Raw genomic sequence first — 16,838 nt, 5'->3', positions numbered from 1 at the left:
TTTACCCCACCATCAAATTATCCAATGGGGGAGAAGGGCTCAAGTTCCTTCAAGAGAGTCATTATGGCACAGATGGCCACCATTTGGCCCATTGATACAATGTTAGTTCTCTGAAGAACAATACAATTAGTCCCATTTCCTACTCTATTCCTGCAGATTTACTTTAATTGCCTACCTAATTGTAATTTGAATCCAATCATCTTTGGTTCCACACCCACATGGCCTGAGAGTTCCAAGTCATTGTCATTTCCAGGTCATTACAATCCACTGCATAAGCAGGTTCTTCCTCTTCATGGTCCAAATATCTTTTGCTCAAAACCTCAAATGTGCTTCCCTATCACTGATCTTGGCATCTGAAATAGGAAAATTTTTTCCTTGTATACTTTCTCAAAATCTGTCATAATCTTGCATACCATTCTCAGTCTGGTATCAATCTCCCTTGCTCCAAGACTAAAGACCATAAGATAGAAGAGCAGAGTGGGTCATTCAGCCCATCAAATCTGTTCAGCAATTTGTCCGTGGCTAGTATGCTTCTCAATTCCGTTCTCCCGCCTTCTCCCTGTAGCCTTTGATTCTCTTAATAATCAAGAACATATCTGTTTTCAACACGCTCAACAAATTAGCCTCCACTTTCCTATGCAACAGTGAGTTCCACACATTAACCACCCTCTTAGAAGATGTATCACCTCATTTCAGCTCTAAAGGGTCATCCCTTCACTCTGAGGCTTTGCTTTCAGGTCCTAGTCTCTCTTGCTAGTAGAAACATCTTCTCCATTTCCACTCTATCCAGGCATTTCAGTATTCTGTAAGTTTCAAAATCAGATTCCCGTTCATTCTTCTAAACTCCACCCATAGTCCTCAACCACTCTTCATTCGACATGGCTTTCATTCCCAGATCATTCTTTTAAATCTCCCCTGGAACCCCTCCAAGGCCAGCACATCCTTCATGAGATCGGTTGGAATCAAAACTACTCAGAATATTCCGAATGCAGTCTGACCAGAGCCGAATACAGCCTCAGTAGTGCATCACTGCTCTTGTATTCTAGACTTCTCAAAATGAATGCTAACATTGCATTCGCCTTCCTAACAGTCGACTGAACCTGCATGTTAACTTTAAAACAATCCTGAACTCAGATTCCTAATTGCAGTTGTGTTTCAGATTTTCGGATCGTTTCCCATTTAGAAAGTAGTCTACACCTCAATGATTCCTATCAAAGTGCATAACCTCACACTTTCCGACATTGAATTCCATCTGCTACTTCTTTGCCCACTTTCCAAGCTGGTCCACCTTCTTCTGCAGCCTCCCCCATCTTCAACATTATCAGTCCCTCCAAGGGAAATAACACTAGCTCCTTCTGTCTAAGCCTGTAGCTAAAATGCCATCACAGGAAGCAATATGCTAAATCTCCTCTACATCACCTGACACCTTTCACGTCTCATCAAGTGCTATGACCAGAACTTGACACAATATTGTAGTCAAAGCCTAACCAGAGCTTGATAGAGGTTCAGCATATCATTCCTTCTTCTGTAATCAATGCTTCTATTTTTGGACTTCAAGATGTCTCACTGCTTCTCTCAATATCTCCCACTGTCTTTGAAGATCTACAACAGGCACCCTCAGGTCTCTCTGCCCTGCACACTTTTTACGAATTGTGCTATTAAGTTGATATTACCTCTTCCCACCAGCTTTGTACCAATTTCAAATTTCACTAACTGCCATGGCGAGATTTAAAGCCAAGAGTTCAGCACATTAGCATGAGGTTTGGAATTACTAATCCAGTGAGATTACTGCCTCCCAACATAAAGCTAACGGTGGCTTTTTGCTGGAACTGTCCTTAGATTTTTCTAAATTGACCTATTCAGAAACATTACAACAAACAACTGGAGCAGGTGGGATTGGAATTACAGGCCTGCTGCCTCAGAGATAGAGACTCAAAACCTTCAAATCTGTGCTTACACCCTCACTCATTTCAAATAATGCATGACAATTAGTACTTTTGCTATCTCTCCCTCTGTCAGTGTAATTAATTAACATCATGTCACACAGGTATAAATTATGATTTGGAGATGCCGCTGTTGGACTGGGGTGTACAACGTTAAAAATCACACAACACCAGGTTATAGTCCAACAGGTTTTAAGTTCTGTGCATTACAATGAAAGAAGCGAAACTATCATGGTCATTCTAACAGATGAGAAACTCAAGAAACAATCAAGGTATTTTTTAATGTACAATTTCAGTTACATCACACTGTAAACATTTGCTATAAATTCTGTGTCTTACAATTGTGCCCTCCACAATCACCTGATGAAGGAGTGACACTCCGAAAGCTAGTGCTTCCAGTTAAACCTGTTGGACTATAACCTGGTTTTGTGTGATTTTTAACTAGGTATAAGATAGCAATTAGCAAATATCTTTTCAGCCAATTAACATGGATAAAAATTAAACAGTCTCAAGTATTGGTTAATTTTTAAAAAAATCTTTTTTGTTACTTTTTCTCTCCCTCTCTTCCATTCTCTTTGACCCCACTCACTCTCTTCCAGCTTAATGCAGTCTCTAAAGTTTATACAGTGTAAATGCCACAACAATTGTACCAGCCTCCACCACTTCCTCTGGCAGTTTGTTTCATAAATGTACCACCCTCTGCATGAAAAAGTTGCCTCTTAGGTTCATTTTAAACCTTTTCTCTCTCACCTTAAAACTATGTCCTCTACTTTTGGACTCCCCTACCCTGACAAAATACCTTGTCTATTCACATTATCTCTGCCTCTCATGATTTTATGAACCTCTATAACCTCAGCCTCCGACCTTCCAGGGAAAAATGCCTTCCTATTGCATTGGATTTCTCTTTCACAAACAAATGCAAAGTACTTTCTTTGAAAAAAGATGCAAGAGATCATAAGATTTGAGAAATGTATATTCCTTTTTGGATTGGCTGATTGCCACAGAAACGGCAAAACTATTACGTGGATGTCACATTGAGGCCAGTACAGGACACTAGTTAGGCCACTTTTAGAATACTGCGAATAGGTCTGCTCAGCCTGTTATAGAAAGGATGTTGTTGGTTCGTGTATGGAAAAATCTGCCAGAGGAGGTGGTGCAGGCAGGTACAATTACAACATTTAAAAGGTATCTGGATGGGTACATGAATAGAATATGGACCAAATGGTGGCAAATGGGACGAGATCAATTTAGAATTTCTAGTTGGTATGGACGAATTGGACGAGGGGGTTGTTTCCATGTTGTATGACTATTATTGAAATTAAAATATAAATTGTACTTTGCTAAACAGTATATTTCTGTAATCAAGGTGGCATACTATTAATAAATTAGCAAGTTTTGAGAAGATTTGTAGATCAGGTTCAGGTTTGGGATGTAAGTTTGATTAGATTAGATTACTTACAGTGTGGAAACAGGCCCTTCTGCCCAACAAGTCCACACCGCCCCGCCGAAGCGTAACCCACCCTCGCTGAGCTGGAATTTTTTTTCAGATGTTTCGTCACCGTACTAGGTAATATATTCAGTGAGCCTCCGGTGAAGTGCTGGTGTTATGTCTTGCTTTCTATTTATGTGGTTAGGTTTTTTTGGGTTGGAGATGTCGTTTCCTGTTCTTTTTCTCAGGGGGTGGTAAATGGAATCCAAGTCAATGTGTTTGTTGATCGAATTCCAGTTGGAATGCCATGCTTTCATGAATTCTCATGCATGTCTCTACTTGGCTTGTACTAAGATGGATATGTTGTCCCAGTTGAAATGGTGTCCATCTTCATCTGTATGTAAGGATATTAATGAGAGAGGGTCATGTCTTTTTGTGGCTAGCTGATGTTCATGTATCCTGGTAGCTAGTTTTTGTCTGTTTGTCCAATGTAGCATTTGTTACAGTTCTTGCAAGGTATTTTGTAGTTTTGCTTGTTGGCTGTAGCAGGGAGGAGGAATTGCTGAAGGCCTTCCCGCACTTGGGACAGCTGAAGGACCTCTCACGGGTATGGACCCGCCAGTGAACCAGCAGGTCAGAGGATTTGGCGGAGATGAGTATAATTACAACATTTAAAAGGCATCTAGATGGGTTCATGAATAGGAAGGATTTAAAGGGATATGGGCCAAATGCTGGCAAATGGGACTAGATCAGTTTAGGATATATGGCTAGCATGGAAAAGTTGGACCAAAAGATCTGTTTTCGTGCTTATAACTTTGACTCTCATCAGAAGATCCCTGTATACCCAGATACAACTTAGTGAAACTTCTCTCGATTGTCTTTAATTTCAGTATATCATTCCACAGGGCCAAAACTGGTCTCGTATTCCAGAATCATAAATTCCCAACACTGTGGGAAGAGGCCATTTTGGCCATTGAATCTGCATCAACCCTTTGAAAGACATCCCACGCAGATACAGTCCCCTCACCCTGTCTCCATATTCCTGCATTTACCATGGTTAATGCCAGTACAGGGCAATTTAGCATGGCCAATCCACCTAACCTGCACATCTTTGTGCAGTGGGAAGAAACCCAAGCAGACATGAGGAGAACATGCAAACTCCACACAGGCAATTGTCCAATGCTGGAATTGAACCTGAGTCCTTGATGCTGTGAGGCAGGAATGTTAACCACTAAGCCACCGTGCTACCCTACAATGCCACCCTATTGCTAGTGTGGTCTGACTAGCATCTTCTTTGTTTTCACCAGACATCATTACTTTTATTCTCCATTCACTTTGAAATAAACACAAACATTCCATTTGCCTTCCCCATTCCCTGTGAAACTTAGATGCTAGCTTTTTGTGGTTCTTGCAGAAAGGGTGGACCCCCGGAACCCTCTGTGCTTCAGATTTCTGCAGTCTTTCTCTATTTAAATAATATTCAGTTCCACTATTCTTCCTGTCAAAGTACATAACCTCAGATTTCTCAATTTATATTCCATCTCCCATGATTTTTATCCATTTACATATTCCTTTGTAATCTTTGTAAATCCTCGCCACTGGCCTTCCCACTTATTTTTGTATCATTAGCAATAGTACATACACTCTCGTCATCCAAATCATTGACCTAGCATTAAAATAAATTGTGGCCAGAGCAGAGATCTTTGTGATACTCCACTGGTTACATGTTTGTCATCCTGAAAATAGCCCCCCCCCCCCCCCCCCCTTTTCCTACTCTGTTTTACTAGTTAGCCAACCCTCTATTCCAAGCTAATATACTATTGCAACACCATGGGCCCTTATCTTGTAAAACAGCCTTGCGTACTGTACCTTTATAAGAACATAAGAAATAGGAGTGGGAGTAGGTCATCCGGCCCTTCGAGCCTGCTCTGCCGCTCAATAAGATCATGGCTGATCTTTTCATGGACTCACCTACCTTCGTCTCTTTGTCAATTACTGCCATGTTATTAGTGTCTCCATTGTGAAGACCGATACAAAATACATGTTCAATGCCTCGGCCATTTCATCATATCCCATAACTAAATGCCCCCTCTCATCCTCTAAATGGCAAACATTTATTTTAGCCACTTGTTTTCATTTTATATATTGATAGAAAATTTGCTATCTGTCTTTATATTCTGTGATAGTTTTTTCTCATGTTCTATCTTATTTTTCTTTATAACTCTTTTTGTGGCATTCTCTTGACCTTTGAAGTTATCCCAATCTTCTAGTTTCCAGTTGTTCTTGGCCACTTTGTTTGCCTTCTGTTTCAATTTGATAGCTTCCCTTACTTCTTTTGACACCCATGGCAGATTATCACTTTTCCTACAGTGCTTCTTTTCCACTGGAATATAATTTTGCTGAGCACTTTGGAAAATTGCTTTGAAAGTCGTCCATGGCTCGCCAACTGCCCCACCATACAATCTTTGCTTCCAGGTAAAAACAATGACTGCAGATGCTGAAAACCAAACACTGGATTAGTGGTGCTGGAAGAGCACAGCAGTTCAGGCAGCATCCAACGAGCAGCAAAATCAACGTTTCGGGCAAAAGCCCTTCATCAGGAATAAGGGCTTTTGCCCGAAACGTTGATTTCGCTGCTCGTTGGATGCTGCCTGAACTGCTGTGCTCTTCCAGCACCACTAATCAGTATCTTTGCTTCCAGTCTACTTTAGCCAAGACCTCCCCCATTTTATTGTAGTCTCCCTTGTTTAAGCACAGGACCCTGGCATTGGATTTTATCTCTCACTCTCCATCTGTATTTTAAATTCAACCATACTGTGATTGCTCCTTCCAAGAGGATCCCTTATGATGAGGTCATTAATTATTCCTGTCGTATTACACAGGACCAAATCTAGGATAGCTTGCTCCCTTGTCGTTTCCCTTACATACTGTTTTAAAAAACTATCGCGGATACACTGAAAGAACTCCTCCTCAAGGCTACCCTGACTGAACTGATGCAACCAATTGACGTGTAGATTAAAAGTCCCCATGATAATTGCAGTACCATATATACAGGCTTTAGTTATTTTTTTGTTTCTTGCCCACTCCAGTGTGATGGTATTATTTTGTGGCCTACAAACTATGCCTATCAGCGACCTTATCTTCTTAGAATTTCTAATTTCCATCCAAATGGATTCAACCTTATTCTCCATAGAACCTATATCATCTCTCAGCACTGCCCTGATGTCGTCCTTGAATATCAGAGCTATACCACCTCCCCTGTCTTCCTATCTGTCCTTCCGAATAGTCTGATACCCCTGAATATTTAACTCCCAGTCTTGACCATGCTGTAACCATGTCTCCGCAATGGCTACTAAACCGTATGCATTTGCAATGATTTGTGCCGTTAACTCATCAACCTTGTTACTAGTGCTACGAGCATTCAGGTAAAGTGCCCTTATGCTGGTTTTCATACCCTCATGATTTCTAACATCTCTCATAATATATCCTGAGTTATCCTTCGTTTTTACAAAGGAAACCCTAATGAATGTCTTTTGTACATTCAAATATTGTTACCTCCTCAAAGAAATGCAATTTTTTTTTGAGGCATGATTACTCCTTCATGAAATCATGCTGACTTTGCTTGATTATATTATTAAGAGCCTGGATGACATACACATAAGGTTCCTCTGATCCTCAGTTCTTACGGTCCTCCTGTTTATAATTTATTCCCTTGCACTTTTGTCCTGCCCAATTCCACCACCTCACACTTATCCAGATTGAATTTCATTTGCTGTTGATCAGCTTGTCGGTATCCTCATGTAATCTAAGGCTATCATCCTTACTATTATCATCCCAACAACTTCTGTGTCATCTACAAAATTACTGATCAACCCTCCTACATTCAGATCTAAAGTCATTTATATATGTACCACAAACAGCAAGAGCCACAACACTGATATCTGTAGCACTCCACTGGACACAGGCTACCAATCACAAAAGCAATGCTCATGCTTCACTCTCTGTTTCTTGCCATTGTGACAATTCCAGATCCAATTTGCCAAATTTCTTTGGATCCCATGGGCTCTTAGCTGTGCTATCAGTCTCCCAAGAGTGGCCTTATCAAAAGCCTTGATGAAGTCCAAGTAGTCTAAATCAAATCACTAAATTGCTGCTGTCATCTACACATTTGTCACCTCTTCAAAAAAGTCAAACAAGTTAGTCAGACATGACCACACCTTAACAAAACCAGGTTGACTGTTCTTTATTAATCCCTGTCTCACCAAGTGGAGATTAATTCTATCCCTCAGAATTACTTCCAATTATAAGTATGTAAGTTAGCCGGCTGAGCTGGAAGGTTTGTTTTCAGTCATTTTGTCGCCATACTAGGCAATGTCATCAGTGAAAGTGTCTGGTTATGCACTAATGGTATGCCCTGCGTTTCTATTTATAGGTTTTCGTTACTTAAGGTGAGTGATATCATTTCCGGTTCTTTTTTCAAGGGAAGCTAGATAGGATCTAAATTGATGCGTTTATTAATGGAGTTCTGGTTAGAATGCTATGCCTCTAAGGATTCTCATGCGTGTCTTTGTTTTGCCTGTCCTACGATATGTGTGTTGTCCCAGTCAAAGTGGTGCCCTTCTTTGTCTGTGTGTATGGAAACTAGTGATAATGGGTCATGTCTTTTGGTGGCTAGTTGGAGTTCGTGTATCCTGTTGGCAAGTTTCCTGCTTGTTTGTCCAATGCAGTTTTTTTTTACAGTTCTTGCATGCTTTCTAGTATATGATGTTAGATTTGCTGGTGGTATCTAATGGATCCTTTTAGGCTCATTAGTGACTGTTTAAGTGTGTTGGTAGGTTTGTGAGCTACCAAGACGCCAAGGGGTCTGAGTAGTCTGGTAGTCATTTCTGATATGGCTTTGATATTAGATAATGTGGCTATAGTTTTTGGTTGCATTGTGTCTGCGTCTTTGGGTTTGTTTCTGAGGAATTGGCAGATTGTTTTTGTTGGGTATTCGTTTTTCTTGAAAATGTTGTACAGATATTTTTCTGCTTTTTGTAGTACTAGGGTGCTGCAGTGTGACATAGCTCATTGTAGTAATGTCTTGATGCAGCTCTGTTTGTTTCTTTCAATGAGCTACATCACACTACAGCATCTTGGAACTACAAAAAGCAGAAGAAAAACATCTATACAATGTTTTCAAGAAAAATGGATACCCAATAAACACAATCTGCCGATTCCTCAGAAAGAAACCCAAACAAGCAGATACAATGCAACCAAAAACTATAGCCACTTTACCTTACATATCACATTACATATCATATCATATTACCTTACATATGACATATCAGAAATGATTTCCAGACTACTCAGACCCCTTGGCATCATGGTAGCCCATCAACATACTTAAACAGTGACTAATGAAACTAAAGGATGCATTAGATACCACCAGCAAATCTCATGCCATTTACAAGAAACCATGCAAGAACTGTAAAAAACACTACATTGGGCAAACAAGCAGGAAACTTGCCAACAGGATACACGAACTCCAACTAGCCACCAAAAGACATGACCCACTATCACTAGTTTCCATACACACAGACAAAGAAGGACACTACTTTGACTGGGACAACACACACATCCAAAGACAGGTGAAACAAAGACATGAACGAGAATTCATACAGACATAACATTCTAACCAGAACTCCATCAATAAACACATTGATTTAGATCATATCTATTTCCCTTGAGAAAAAAAGAACTGGAAATGACATCACCCACCTTAAGTAACGAAGACCTATAAATAGAGATGCTGGGCATACCACCAGCACTTCATCGGAGATTTTTACTGGTCTTACCTAGTATGGTGATGAAACGTATGAAAACAAATCTTTCAGCTCAGTGAGTTAACTTACATACTTGTCATTAACCTGAGGTATAAATCTTCTCAAAAATTGCTTCCAGAGTTTCCCAACCACTGGGTTTAGACCGACTGACCTATTGTTATCTCCCTTCTTGAACAACGGTATTGCATTGGCTTTTGTTCAATCCTCTGGCACCTCTACCATGACCAGAGAGGAATTGAAAATTATTGCTACTGCCTCTGTTATTTCCTCGCTCAACAGTCTGGGATACATTTCATATGGCCCTGGTGATTTATGTATTTTGAAATCTAACAGACCACTGAAAAAAGTGGCATATCGACCAAAGATTCTGATTATATCACAGTCCTTCTCCCTTACTTTTATTCCCACAGTGTCCCTCGCATTATTTAACACTCACAATTTTACAATTCCTCAGGATATTTTCAGAATCTAAGTGCAACCCATCAAGTCCAGGGGACTTACTAGCCTTCAGCCCCATTATTGACCATAAGACAGTGGAGTATATTGAATCATAGAATCCCTACAGCGTGAAAGCCGGTCTTTCAGCTCATTGAGTCCACACCATCCCTCTGATGGGCATTCCATCCAGAGTCACCTCCCATGGCTAATCTACCTACCCTACACATTCCTGGATATTGTGGGCAATTCAGTATGTTCAATCCACCGAACCTGCACATCTTTGGATTGTGGGAAGAAACTGGAGCACCCAGAAAAAATCACAAAGACAAGGGGAGAATATACAAATTCCACACAGGCAGTCAAGTAGGCCATTCAGTCCATCCAGTCTGGTCCTCAATTCAATGTGATCATGGATGATTCGATAACCTTCAACTCCATTTTCCTATCTTTTTACCATCACCTTTGAGTTCCGAACAATTAAACATCTGTACGTCCCAGCCTTGATAATCCTAATACTTTCATTGTCTTGAGAGCTGTTGCATTTATTCTTTCCCCTTCCCCTCGCCCTCCTCCATTTTGTCATATGATTATTTATTATTTTTGGAAAGCTACTGCCTTGTATCATAAAGACTGTTGTAAAGTATTTACTCCTCTGCCACCTCCTCGTTGTCTTTTGTTATTTCCCCGGTCTCATTCTCTTTGGGAGTCTATATTCACTTTGACCTCTCTCTTCATTTTTATCATATTTAAAGAAGGTCAGTAATACTGTTAGTTTACTCTCAGAGTTTATTTTCTTCCTCTACTGTTTTTTTTGGTCATGGTCCATTGGTTTTTCAAACAATTATAATCCTCTGGCTTACCACTGTTCTTTAACACATTGTACGATTTTCTTTCAATTTGATACTATCCTTAACTTCCTTGGTTAACCAAGTTTCCTTGAAGGTTGTAGAAGCAAGAAAAACTTGTAATTGTATGGTTGTCTGCTGTGGTAAGTGAGAGAGAGAGAGAGAAAGAGGAGTAATGTGGCAAAATGAGTCATGGAAATCAGACTGCCTGGAAAGAGAAGAAAACTTAAGGCCAGACAAGAGAGAGAGTCATAGACAAAGCAAGAAAGAAAGATGAACAGCTGACAGAAGAACACATATGGGAGGTTAATCACCTGGCATTGTGGTGACCCCAAACTGAAAATCAAACAGACAAAGGAGGACATTGGCATTGCTATATTTAGCCAAGTAGTCATAATGCACATGCTCAGATTCCACTATCCAAATTTAACCCAGAGTCACCACTAGACACAAAGACCCAACTCTACTTTTAGGAGAGACAAAAGATTTTAAAAAACACTTGTGAATACGTGAAATGGCACAACAATTATCCAGTGGGCAGTGTGAATGTCATCGCCAATTGTGTGTTTTTAAACAATTCTGAAAAGTTAATTTCAGTTTTCAGAAAAAAAATCGAAAAACAATCAGAAACCATTTTGAAGGAGTTTGTCAGATTTTACTATTCTAGGTATCTTATGAGTAGATATATAGGGTTTCACATACACTTGCGAGTATCCGCCATCTGGTGTAGCACCCTTTGACGTTGAAAACATACATTACACTGCTAGCTACGGTTAGAACTGGGACTGCAAGTACTCAAAATGAGTTTTCAATTGAACGCATGCTTCACGAAGCAAATTTTATCTATAATGGATGGCAGTAATTCCCTCGACGAATTAAGAAAAAATATAAAATACAGTATAGCGTGCTGTGTAGAAATTATACTTGGGTAGATATCTCCACCCCTATATTTGCAAACGATTGCAATAAATTACGAATGGTCCGCTCTCGCCGCTTATCGAGCTTTCTTTGGGAGTTTGCGTGCAAGGTTGTGGGGGGGGGGGGGGGTATTAGAAAGATGTTGCACTTACTTTCGTGAATGCACAGGCCACTTCGGTCGGGCAGAAACCGGAGTTATTTGCGGATCCACATCCGAAATTCTAACATTCTGAATTTCTAATGGGTCTCAGAATTGGGGCAACGAGCAATGAGCAGCCATCCGTAACATTCAGCGCTAAGTTCAAACATTCCTTGCGATTATTGGAAAGCCACTGAAATTGTGCACAGTGATTTGTAGAAGTCTGAGTGCTGCAGCACACAGCAATCCAGAAATTACGGAGTGGCATTAGGCAACAAATGCTCAACGCTTTTAGGGGAATTCAGATACCATCAAACACGTTCCAAAAGTGAACTCTTCGTCACTATTACATTAAAGGGTATTAAAATCTGTTAATAGGTCCTTCGAAAATGTTCATCCATTATCATTACGCAGTAATAATATTAACCCTATAGCATTAATTGCCACTTAAGCTTTTTTTCCATTGGACTACATCAGGGGATTGAGATTGGATGCTCCAAAATGGATTTTTTGCCTTAACAGGCTCCAGGCTAAATACCAAAATCCTTCAATTGTTTGATAAAACCAATGCTAAACTCCAGCACACGTCTGATATTTCAAGTCCAATGGCTGGCCGAAATCCCGGCTTTAAAAAAAAACCCCGAAAGAACTGCGGATGCTTGAAATCAGAATCAAAAAATAGAAATGGCCGGAAGAACTCCGATCTGACAGCATCTGTGGTGGGAAATCAGAGTTCTTCAGTTCTGAAGAACGGCCGCTGGACCGGAAACGTTAACTCTGTTTGTTCTCCACAGATGCTGCCAGACCTGCTGAGTCTTTTTTTCAGCAATTTCTGTTTTTTTTTGTTTCTAAAATTTTACCTAACCAGGTTTAGGAATGACAGCTTCAAGCGTTACTGCTCTGTCTTCAAGATTCAGTGTTTGCCAAAGGGAAAATATCCAAAAGATAGATTCATTTCATTCCCACCGTGGTTTTCCTCCGCCCCGCCTCCTCGTATAAGCAAAGCTATTTACTACACTGTGCGTTTTTTTGAAAAGAATAAACAATTTGGAATACTTTCTTCGCTGTAGACGATAGCCCTGTACAGTTCCCAAGTAAACTGCTTCTGTCCTGCACACGATAATGAATTTGTTCTGTGGAAGTGAGTTACTGCGCTGAGGCTCTGCAAAATATTTCTTGGAAGACCCATGTAGACAGTGTTTAGGGAACAGATATACAATAACGAATTAACAACGAACCTGGCTGCTAACAAAGTTAACTTCAACACAGCCTTGTATTCCTCACTATGTATCCGATTTAGCAAAGACTGACAGAGGCGACACCCATTTAAAACAAAAAGTTATTCCTTGATTTTACCAACCATGTCTATCCTGTCATATTACAAAACAATTCAAAACACAATGTGTCCAGTTTTATGTTTCCTCTGTTGATTCATAACTTTCTGAACTGATTCATAAATGCACATGATTTGACACAGTCGTTCGATTTTAATGGACTGCGTTATAAATAATGTATACATTCGTTCTTCTTTGGTTAAGTCACTGAACATACTGAACGGAATCCCCAAATTTAGCATGATTACCAGTGCAGGCAAAAAGGCAAATATTGAGAACGGGATACAGTAATGTCCAACGGTGGCGCCCTTCACCAACAATAACAGCTTACAGCAGACATTGACGCACTGATATAATAGTTTAATCGTATGTGAAATGTCGACATAAAGTCAATGGACATTTATTATTCCGATAAACTAATCCTTTGGCGGAATGTATGTTAACTGGAAAATGTAATAAACTAAGGCTGGTATTTAAGGATGAACAATGTGGGGAAAAATGCATTTCGGCATTCAACATAAACATCAGATGCAATGGAAATTCTCTTTCTCCCCCATTTCCCGAACCTCCAACCCCCAATTTCACACAACTCTTTGGTCTCCGCGGGCACATGCGCTAGAAAAAAATACTAAAGTGTCCGAAGAAGGCGACAGAATCCAACAATTTTATTTAAAACAAACAATTTCCACCCAGCCCTTTTGTGACTTTGTACAATGCAGAGACAACAACCTGAAGATAACCACTTACTTGGTATTCTAAAGCCGCATCGTGTTATGTTTGTGTCCACACACAGGTTTGTTTTTTTTTGGTACAGTATTCAATGTTTCACATCCTGACAATCGAATATCTGTTCAGGGGGCGTAAAATACACTTTAGTGGCCGGCTCTTTTTTCCGTGCCTTGAAACATTTTTTTTGTCCCCCAGTAACTCCTTTATTGTAAATAGGGAGCTCTCGCTTCAGGTGCTCACACGGTCCCCGCGAAACGACATTACCACATTTTCACGAGTGTCGGGCACTTCAATTGTTTTAACATTTATCATCGCGTTTTGTAATTCCAAACCCAACGAAGCGACGCACAAAGTGAGAATTTCTTCATCTGTACTTTCGCCAGAGGAGGAGGGGAGACACAGAGGATGAGGTTGTTGAAGAAGAAGGAGGAAAAAAGCAGCACCCAACGTAGGCGTTAGGAACCCTCCTCGAAGCCTGGAGCTGCCTTCACTGTTCATTCGGCGTTGGTTGGGGGGGGGGGGGGATGTAGTGTTACTTGGTTGTAAGGTGAGTCAGCAGTTGTCTCCCTCTTCTCTGGGTGCCTGGCCCCGGCTGACAGCTCGCTCCTTGCCTTCCCGCCCTCAAGCCCCGGCAATGCGCACGTGTACTGACACCACTAGCGGCGGCAAGACCAGGGGAACTCCCTCCACCACTTTCTCTCTGTCCCCTCCCTCCACTGAGGGGGTGCTGAGCCGGGCAGATTTCTCGGCCAGCCTGGCAGAAGAACGTCGGATGGAAGACTTCCTTCCAAGAGCCAAAATAAACCGCCGAATCCCACTTTGGGGAAAACACATGCCCTTGGGGAGGAGTGCGCATGTTACATCCAAAAAAGGAGCAGAAAGATCCAACACAGCAACTGCAGGCTTCTCACTTTAATTTGGGCAGCCAAGAACTCTTGAGGGGCAATTGAGAAACTTAGTGACTAACGAGTGAATATCAGCACAGGTGTGTTGAAAACAGTGTTGTGTTGACTAATCTGTTATCATGGTGAGAGGTTGTGCCCCAGGCAAGGATCTAGAGAGACTCGTTGATAATATTTTTCATCTAATTTCTGCTAACTAATTACACCATTGAGGCTATGTACGTTGACCAATTCTATGAGATCTGAACTCTGGCCAAATTTTCATTTCCAGGATTTCCAAAATTCCAGGAAATTTCCACATTTCCATGTGCCTTCATGATTCTGATCTTAGATTCATACATACTGCAATGTCTAAAATGTGGTTGTAGTTTCTGTTTGATTTGTCTAATACACCTTTTACCTTTTTTGAACTAGCTGTCTAGCTATTACCACAATATTTGGTATGAAGCAATGAGTTCAAACTATGGTCTTCTGCCAAGAAAAAAATTGTGTGACCGTGTTTTGTGGTGCAAGATAATAAATCAATATCTTATTTTTTCTTCAACAAGCACTCCACTCTTAACCTCTCCATTAGCCTGTGGGTATCTAGATGGTCTGGTGATATGCACAAATCTATAGCATTCTGCAAAGCTTCTGAAACATTAATTGGCAAACTATAGGTTAATATCTGAAATAACTATATGTGGAATGCAATGCATTTTTAAAAAATCCTTGAGGAAGGTAATAACACCTTCCACGATAAGTCCATGCAAATGTTGGACCTCAATGCATCTTGAGTAATAGTTGATAATGATGAGGGATATTTTCCCATAGCTCAAAAAGAACCATGGTGAGACATTTCCACAATCTGGATGAAAGTGAGGAAACTAAGTGGTTTGTTTTGTTTATGATAGTGGATTATGCATTTTTTGTGTAATTAAAATGAAAGTTCTGGCCACCATATAGAACTTTGTGCTCTATCTTGACACTTGTAATGACCAAGTGACCTTGGTGTAAACCTCTGAATAATGTTGAGATTGAATACTAGGAATGACTAATCTCTCATTTTACATCAACATATCATTTACGTCACTAAGATGTCTTCACTGTTTCAAGTATTGTTTGAAAATGTGATTACTTAGAATATATTCTGGCTGTTCATCAATGCCAAATTTGCACACACCTTTCATCTGTTTTCTGAGATTTCTGAATTTCTTCTCAACTTTGTTAGTTTAGTTGAAGAAGTACAAGACACCACTTCTTAATAACAGTTTTTGTCTCCACGAGCTGCTTGTTGAGGAGGAATACCTGGCAATGTGTTCACGCTAATGTTTTCTCTTTGGGCATACTGGACTGTAGTATTGTACTTCATTAAAACTAAATGAAATCTCTGCACCTCCACCAGCATTTTCACCAGTTCACTGGCAATGAGCAATGTTACCAATTATTTATGATCTCTTTCAATGGTAAACCTCAACACTAAAATATAATCTGAACATGTTAATGCATGACATTGCAGCTGCTAATGCTTTTTTCTCGATCTATGTATATCAAGTTTAATGAAAATTGTAATTTTTTGCTAGCTTCACCAGACCTCAACCATTGGTGCCATTGGGTGGCTCTTCCTATCCACTATTTGTTTAATTCTAGCAGGTCTGCATGAATTCATGTGATCTGTTTCATTTTGATAGTGGTACCATGAAACATCAAAGCTTGGTTTTGTCACTGGTGAAATCATTTCCTAATGTAACATTACTTCAATTTCATGCTTTATCATCTTTAATAATTTGATGTGGAATTTTCCTTGGAATGAAGAAGCACATATTGCTTTAGCATCTGATCTCAATCTGAACTGCTTGGTTTTACTTAGATTTGCAAGGCCATCAAATACTTCTGGGAATTCTATTCTGAATCAGTTTTATTTTCTTCTGCTTCCTAATTCTTGATCTTATAAATGATTTGTAATTTTGTACAAACTTTTCTGCTTAGTTATGAAGACCCTTGATTTGAATCATGTACAGGCTATCTGTGATTTCTCTTCCTTTATATAATGGTGTTGCAGTCAAGAGATCTTGTACTTCATGTGGAATGCCTCCAGGTCTCTGTAGCTGAATAGTGAATGGCTGGAAGAAGTCTTCTTTTTGCCATTTTTCTGTATCTAAAAGCACGATACACCTGTTTAACTGCATGTCTTGAAGTTTACTTCATACTTATTTACTTTTATTTCAGCTGTCTAATAATTTCCCTTGTATCTGGTTATTTCTTTCAAGAATTTTATTTAACTGCATTTAGGCTGTTCTGTCTTGAACATTACTTATTCAGGGGGGTTTTTCTTGTTGGTTTTGCAATTAACTCTC

The 16,838-nt window shown here is 40.0% G+C and overlaps 1 protein-coding gene across 2 annotated transcripts in view; it reads right to left on the bottom strand.

Moving 5' to 3' along the window:
- The window catches only part of LOC140481263 (short transient receptor potential channel 4-like), a 101,643-nt gene extending 87,421 nt beyond the window's left edge, over positions 1-14,222 (bottom strand). The window contains exon 1 of one of the 2 annotated variants that reach the window (XM_072577169.1): positions 13,619-14,222. The gene's annotated coding sequence lies outside the window, so the exon portion shown is untranslated. Of the gene's footprint in view, positions 1-11,550; positions 11,860-13,618 lie in introns of those variants that run through there. The other variant, XM_072577170.1, reaches the window with a different exon arrangement.
- Positions 14,223-16,838: the final 2,616 nt, after the last annotated feature.

The sequence above is a fragment of the Chiloscyllium punctatum genome, chromosome 9 (genome assembly GCF_047496795.1).
Source record: "Chiloscyllium punctatum isolate Juve2018m chromosome 9, sChiPun1.3, whole genome shotgun sequence".
Taxonomy (NCBI): Eukaryota; Metazoa; Chordata; class Chondrichthyes; order Orectolobiformes; family Hemiscylliidae; genus Chiloscyllium; species Chiloscyllium punctatum.
Note: the sequence above shows the minus strand (reverse complement) of the source record. Positions and strands in the feature narration are given on the sequence as shown.